Genomic DNA, 8,597 nt, shown 5'->3' on the forward strand with positions numbered 1-8,597 from the left:
TAGGCGATGGTTAGGTTTTGAGTGCAAAATAACTTTGTAACTTGTTCTGTGACCTTGGGAGTGTCACTTAACCTTTGTAAGGCTCAGTTTCTACATCTGTAAATGGAGACCAATTCTTGCACTGTTTGAATACATCAGGGGTGTTGAGGCTCACACAAAATAACGTGTGATGGATGACATTTTAATGACAATTATATAAATGTAAGGTGTTACTTTTGTTGGTACTGAGGCATCAGGAATAGTCTTCCTTAGAGTTTATTCAAAGGACAAATTATGTCGGGAAAGACAAAGATCTGACATCTGGTTTACTATTACCGCTTGTGATGGACTTGCAACTGCAAGCACTTTACTGGCCCCGAAGTAAACTGTTTCACTTCGAAAGAAAGTATCACCTTTAAAGCCACCTCTTGGTAGGCTCCATGTGACCCTGGTTGGAAATTAGCAAGTGGTCTCAGACTGCCTTTGGCTTTAGAGCTTGTCCCCTCTTCTGCAATCTCCAGTGTAAGTATTTGCCCTTGCACCACTGGTGAACAGAAGGGAAGCAGATCCGAAGTGCTTCTGCAGGCTCACCTTTCACAGAGGCTCTTAAGGCTAGAAAACCACTTATTTTAGGTGGTTTAAATGGTTTATTCCTTGGCCTAGTAACACTTTGGAGCTTTTCTAATTGACTGCAGGCATGTACAACTGGCCTGGCAAGTTTGTCTGGTGGAAGTCGCACTCCCAGGAATTTTATTTCTGGAGCTTTCAAAGATTATCAGTGCTTAGGATCTAGACTGTCATTGATGTAACTGAGATTCTCAGGAGGAATCGGGGCAAGGTATTCGGAGGAGGATGGGGCAAGGCAAATGTCCACCTGGGGGTAAGTCAAAATGTACTTTTTTAGAGATCCAGTTGGACAAGATTTGAAAAAGCAAAATAATTTAGAACCGGGATGAACATATTTTGCCTCATTTCGCCCTAAGAGCCTTGGAACACAGCTTCCCATAAAGCATGGTAAGCTGGGTCTTAGATGAAGTAATGTTCATTTACATTTCTGATGGTCCACTCCTCAGTTCAAAATGGACGATGCTAATTATGCCTGTCTGTCTTATCAATTCACCCTCATTTTTCCAAAGGGAACATAACTGCAGGAAACTGGAAGCAGTTGTGCATATTTTGCCAATAGCAAAAAGACAAGACAGTAAATTAGTATAATCTGAGGAGAGTTTAATCAGAAAGATATACGCGGTGTGTAGGGGAACCACAAAAGGTAATGGAGGAAATCAGGGTTAGCGGCATGGCAGCAGCAGACTTGTCACCATAAATATAGACTTGGAGAGACGAGAAGGAATGAGTTACTGAAACCAGAATGGGAAATAGGTTAAAAGAACAGATCATCTTAAGGGGAGCAGGAATATTCAATTGAGGAGCATAAGCCAACCTGAGTTCACTACATGTACCCCCATGAAAATAAATACCCTAATGTCAGTCTTGACCTTCACTCTTCTATCTTGCTGAGGGCATCCCAATGGTTGAACTCAAACAGAGGCCAGAGGGCACAGGGACCCTCTGGGGCAGAGAGGAGTGCAAAGAATGCCATGCAAATCTGGAAAACAAAAAGGAGATCTGGCATAAAATGGTATCATGTCAGCAATTTGTCATCCTGTTAGGTCATGTGTTGGGCATGCTATGCACTTGTTGAGAAAGAGAGTCAAGGTTACAGAAATGTGATTTTAGCTTCCCATATGTTAGGGAACAGGTTGGTGAGCCAGCTTCCTCTGGACAGCTAATGCTGCAAAAAGCTTCATGATATATCCTAGTCTAACATAGAATTAGTAAGATTTGGTAGTCAAGAGAGAAGGGCATACATCTTCCTAGAAGTATATATTATAGTGATTACATTTCTTTCTGGCTGAGGTGATTTTTCATTGTTATCTGTCATGATGCTCTACAGCTAGTAAATATCTAATGAATGTTTGTGGTTGTGGAACTTGGGAGACAGGCCTGTCTAGATTTACTCCTTCAGTGTCCCAACTTATGAGTACTTCCACTAGAAAAGCCTTCCAAACATCTGGAATATACTCTAGAAACCACTACTTGAAATAAATGACGTATGACTTATATTATTCAATTTATTTTTATTATTTTTATATTTTTTTCTTAAATAGTTCATTGTCAAGTTGGTTTCCATATAACACCCAGTGCTCATCCCCACAAGNGTTTTCTTCTTCAATATTACATTGGTTATTTGTGGTCTTTTGAGGTTTCATACACATTTTAGGATAGTTTGTTCTAGCATTGAGAAGGATGCTGGTGTAATTTTGATTGGGATTGCATTGAATGTGTAGATTGCTTTGGGTAGTAGTGACATTNGGTGCTCTTGTTGCTCTCCTTTCAGTTCCTTTAGGTGCGCTGTTAGATTTTGTGTTTCCACTTTTCCTAAATTCTTGAAATAGGCTTGGAGTGCAATGTATTTTCCTCTTAGGACTGCCTTTGCTGCATCCCATAGAGTTTGGATTGTTGTATCTTTGTTTTCATTTGTTTCCATATATTTTTTAATTTCTTCCCTAACTACCTGATTGGCCCATTCATTCTTTAGTAGGGTGTTCTTTAACCTCCATATCTTTGGAGGTTTTCCAGTCTTCTTCCTGTGATTGATTTCAAGTTTCATAGCATTGTGATCTGAAAGTGTGCATGGTATGATGTCAATTCTTTTATATTTATTGAGGGCTGCTTTATGTCCCAGTATCTGATCTATCTGGGAGAATGTGCCATGCGTGTTTGAGAAGAAAGTGAATTTCATAGCCTCAGGATGTATAGTTCTAAAATATATCTGTCAAATCCATCTGGTCCAATGTGTCATTCAAATCCATTGTTTCTTTAGTGATTTTTCTGTCTAGTTGATCTATCCATTGCTGTAAGTGGAGTATTAAAGTCCCCTGCTATTAACACATTCTTATCCATAAGATTGATTCTGTTTGTGATTAATTGTTTTATGCATTTAGATGCTCCCATATTCGGTGCAGAGACATTTATAATTGTTAGCTGTTCCTGATGGATATACCCTGTAATTATTATATAATGCCCTTTTTCATCTCTTGTTACTGCCTTTACTTTAAAGTCCAGTTTGTCTGATATAAGTATAGCTACTCCAGCTTTCTTTTGACTTCCAGTAACATGATATATATTTCTCCACCCCTTACTTTCAGTCTGAAGGTGTCCTCAGGTCTAAAATGTTTCTTGTAGACAGCAAATAGATAGACTTTGGTTTTTTATCCATTCTGCTACCCTATGTATTTAGATTGGGGCATTTATGCCATTTACATTCAGTGTTGTTATTGAAAACTATGGGTTTGGATTCATTGTATTCTTTGTAGAATTCATGCTTGTGGTGGTGTCTCTGGTACCTTGCGTTCCTTGCAACATTTCCCTCAGAGAGTCCCCCTCAGGATTTCTGGTAGGGCTGGTGTAGTGGTGACAAATTCTTTCAATTTTTTTATTTGGGAAGACTTTTCTCTCTCCTTCTATTCTGAATGACAGGCTTGCTGGATAGAGGATTCTTGGCTGCATATTTTTTATGTTCATCACATTGAAGATCTCCTGCCATTCCTTTCTGGCCTGCCAAGTTTCAGTAGATAGGTCTGTCACCACTCTGATAGGTTTCCCTTTGTATNTGCTATAATTTGTTCAAGGACTCCTTCACTACCTTTCCCTTCCTCTTCCTCTTCTGGAATTCCTATGATATGGATACTGTTCCGTTTGATTGTATCGCTCAGCTCTCGAACTCTCCTTTTGTGTTCCTGGATCAGTTTATCTCTCAGCTTCCTCTTTTTCTATACTTGTGTCTTCTAGTTCACTTATTCTCCTTTCTGCCTCTTCAATCCTTGCATTGGACGCCTCTATTTTATTATGCACCTCATTTATAGCATTTTAAAATTCATCACAACTATTTTTAAGGTCCATAGCCTTTGTAGCAATAGTTTCTCTTATGTCTTCCATGCCTTTTTCAAGCCGAACGATTANATTCCTGGAATTTCTTTAGAGGAGTATTCTTCCGTTTCATCATTTTGGTTAGCTTTCTGTCTCTTGTTAGTTTTATAAGGTTGTTATGCACTCTGCACCTGCGAGTACTGCTCCATTAAAGAAGGCTCTTTGACTGTCCAGGGCCTGTGTGTTCAGAAAGTCTTCTTTGAATGGTGTCTCTTGGCCTCTCTTGTTGAGACCTTGGTTATTTTATTTCCCTACTCGTAGTGGTATTTGGACTCTCCACCAGGTGTACTTTGGCTTGTTTCTTGAGGTAGCCCTGGAAAAGAAAACAGACAGACAAACACACAGGGAAGAAAAGCACACAAATGCACAGACAAATCCAACAATCACGCAAACCAAAGGGGAAAAAGAAAAAGAAAAAAAAGAGAAGGGCAAAAAAAGAAAAAAAAAAAGAGGAAGGAGGGAAAATAAATAATAAAAATAAAAATAAATAAAAACTAAAAAAGAAGAATAGAAAAGAAAAAAGAAAAAAAATAAAAGTCAAAGGAAAGTCTAAAGGCATAAAACCAGAATTCCCAGCTACACATAAAGAGCCGGGTGTATGCAGCACTGATGGAAGAGCATATACAAAGGGAGAAATGACAGGGCGGGGAGGAAGCGAAATTGGACAATGACTAGGCAGAGAGACTAAAAGGCTTAACTGAGAGAGAGAAAGAGAATATGGCAAGAGGCGAGGAGAAACGAAGATAATGTTACTCAGAGAAACTATATAGTCTGATTACTCCAATGAGAGAGATACAAAGGTAGCGATGGAGGTGTAGAATATACATCTAGAGAATGGATTAAATGTGACTGTTAAAGCAAACCAATGACCAGAGTGCCCAGTCCAGCAGAGGGGAGGGATATGAATGAGACAAGGGAAAATATGTCTTAACAGAAAGAATTAATCTAGAGTTAATCACGGTAGTGCATCCATGTTGGTTTTGCCACGGTTATGTTAAAAAGAAAAAAAGCAGCTTTCTAGTGGGTTGGTCGTGTTTTGGTGTAAGCGAGTCTTAGCCTCCACTGTGTCCCTGTGGCTGCTCCCTGAGGTCCTGCCTTGGTGGCTGTGGGGAGAAAAATGGAGGTGCCTCAGTCCCCTCTTGAACTAAGTGTTGCAACTCACTCTTTTGGGTCCGATCTCCCTGTGCCATGGGGTGGGCCGTGCTCTATGTCCCAAGAGACGCCTCATTTCAAGATCTTGGTCCGAGTGCCCCATTGATATCGCCTGAAATATAACCCCCCAGGCAGAGTCCCTCTGAGCAGTTTCAAGCCTCTTGCCTCCCCACTGGGGATCAAGCTGAGCCAGAAGAGCAGCGGAGAGGCCTCAACCAAGGCGCGTACCCTCCAGGGGAGCAACGGAGCAGTTTCTCCCGGCGTCCCCTGGGACCAGTGCGTCCCGCTCAGTGTCAGCTGGACAGCTGGAAATCGGATCCCTCCGTGTCCTGAGCAGAGGTTTTTCTTCTCCAGGGACAGGGACAGTTTCTTGAGCAGCTTCAGCTGCTCTTTCTTTTCTCCTTGACTCACCGGGGCTCCCCGCAAAGGGAGGCTCCCTCCCCTCCCTCCGTGTCTCCAGTCCCGCCTGTTTTCATCTTCCCCACTTTGCACTCACACTATAAGGTTTTCTCACTCTGTCTCCTTTTCCTCCCAAGCTCCTGTATTCTGTAAGGGTTCCTATGGCTTCAGGCCTTCTCCGTTTGAGAGATGGGGGCGAGTGAAATGTATGGAGCTCCCTAATTCTCCGCCATCTTGCCTCCTCCCAGCTATTCAATTTATTTTGGAGCTGCCCAGGGATGGAGGTGTCTATATAGTCCAGCATGAAAACAGAGCTTCTCTGCTAAAGCCAATTGAAGTGTTGGCCAAAGAAAAGAGATTGCTTTTCCCTTCTGTGTTGAGAGGCATGGGAAGTACTACCAGAGCCAACTCCTAATCAGACTCTTAAGAAATTATTTGACAGCAAAGCTGTCCCTTATTTTGGATGCAGATATTGGGAAACTGGGCCACCTTTTAAAATACTTGCTGTCAATCTTTATGAGGAAGAAAGAATGCATGAAGCTTACAACAGGGAATCTGGAGGCAGAGCTTCAGACAACTTCACCACCACCATCCAAGATGAGCTCAACAAATCATTACACACACTTGTTTATTTTTAGAGGCAATAGTGCCCTCTTGTGATTAACATATGAATAAACTTCTGATGGCTTGGTATAACCAGCGAGTTTTCAATTCACCAGGCCAATTGAGGCAAAGAACTTCACTGACACCACAAGAAATAGAATGGGTTCTTCAGATTTGGCCAAATTGGAAAATACACTGTATAATCACAGAGTGTCCAGCAGAACCTCTTTTGGAAGCTCAGAAGTGATGAGTGACACCAAGTATCTATATATATATAACTTGGTTTGTAGGTGTCGTGTAGTAACTACTTGTATCTGATGAAGCAAGAACAGCTCATTCATTGCTCGCTTCCACAGGAAAACCATTAAGCACGTATGACTACAAAACTCACTATAGGTAACAATTAGAGCAGCTACATCAGAATAATCTCTGTATGATCAGTGGCAAGGGAGGATCAACAATGTTAAGGTCTTGCAGTCGATTGGATTCATGTACTTTAAACAACAAAGCAGGACTGGGGACAGTTGGGTGGGGGTGGTGGTTAAGAAACACATAGACTAGCTGCACATGCAACTATTAAAATGTTAGGTTCTTTTGGAGGCAAGGTTTTCAACCAGATACAAATGAGAGAGAAAACCAGAAAGAGCAAAATCGCTAACGTTAGTGCTTGCAACTGTGACGCAAGGAGTAACCTTCACGTGTATGGCGCATAGGAAAATCTACATGATATAATATGGTGTTTTCATTTACAATTACCCATTAGTGCGTTCACTCATATGGCTACATGGAAAACTAAAGCTTGAATTTGCACTTGGCTAGCTTGACATCAACAGTAATAAGTAGGGATCATTGTTTAGAATCTACCTTCTATGACAATAGACTCCAAGCTATAGCTTTTGCATGGGTTCATATTAGGGTCTAAAATTCTGAAAATTGCTTTTGTTGCTTCATATTTTAATTGAACTACAAATTTTCTTATAGAGATTTTTAATGCCTCTTACTTTTTAGCAAGTTCTCAACTGGAGAGCTACATGTGTTCATTGTTAATCGTCAGGAATATTAACTCACTAATCTGCTTTAAATATTATTAACGAATTCTCTCCTAACTAGAAAGTAGTTCTGCTTCCTTTCTTAGCCAGCAACACAATATTGTTGATAAATGTATTATCAACAATAAAAGTATCTCAAAAATACTTTCCAATGGGTTGTTTTGTTTATTAGAAAAAAAAATTTACATTTCTCTACATTTTCTATCAGCTATGAGAGTAATCAAAGTCTGCAGAAACTTCTTTGGGAACTGCTGTAAGTGATTCTTCCAAGAAGGGACTGCTTGCTGATGTGCAGATGTGTGGTCTACCTGGAAATGCGCAGGTTTTTACACATAGCCTGAAGAGATACACAATGATGCATTTTTATGACACATGATATCTTTAATTAAGTTGATACTGGTGAGTTAAAAAACATGAAGTGAAAAGAGGACAGTTAGGGAAATAAGGTACTCTATGACTATTTATAATAAAATGTTTAAAATAAAAAAGAGGAAGAAACATCAATTGGCTTCATAATTGAAGAGAGACGACTAGCCAAGTATAGTCTTCCCAGTTCTTGTACAAGCAAAGACCACAGGGGAATAATTCTTACAGAAGCAGCACAGGGAACAAATCATCATTTTTTGGGCATATTTTGTTTTTTGAAATTATTTGGGAGAAACTTTGCCTAGTCAGGGATGAGCAAAAACAAGATGTAAGAAACATTAAAAAGGGGGGGCATCTGATATTAAGAGTCTTGAAGAATACGGCAAAAGAGAAATTGCTCTATTAGATATTATAATTTGGTATGTAACATGAACATTTAAAATTCCGATTAAAGTGACAAAAAAGGACCTATTTTTTTTTCCAAAAAGTCAAATACGAACTTAGGGGATAGGCATTAAAATAAACTTACTCTCGGTAGTAACTTGATGCAAGAATATAAGTTCTCTCACTTTGATAAACATGTATACAAACTCTTGTCTGTATTCTAGGTTTTCCTAGGTTGTCTGGAAAGAGTGCTTCGTGTCAGGCCACATCTAAATGACTCGACATTTTGAGCTAAAAGGCTGTTTACACAATATACACATTCTTTACTTACAGAGCAAAATAAGCTTAACACTTTTATATTAAACACCTGGGATACAGTAGGATTAGTAGCACCATGAAAAAGGATTCTTCCCCCAAACTGCAGTCTTTTATTTTACTCAGTGTGATTCTTCTCTTAATTGAATTTTAAACGTGCTGTTTTAGTTACTGGGAAAAATATATAATCTTCATCTTACAATCCTTGGGGAAAGTCATTCTGGACCCAAAAAGTAAATTCATTTCCTTATTTCGTTCATAGAGACATAATAGAGACTTTGCTCTGGCACATTGTTGAGGTACATCTGAATCTTCATGGTTACTAGTCAGTATGTCCTCTTGGTCATATATAGTAGCACC

The sequence above is a fragment of the Crocuta crocuta genome, unplaced genomic scaffold (assembly GCF_008692635.1).
Source record: "Crocuta crocuta isolate KB4526 unplaced genomic scaffold, BGI_CrCroc_1.0 scaffold737, whole genome shotgun sequence".
NCBI classification, from domain to species: Eukaryota; Metazoa; Chordata; class Mammalia; order Carnivora; family Hyaenidae; genus Crocuta; species Crocuta crocuta.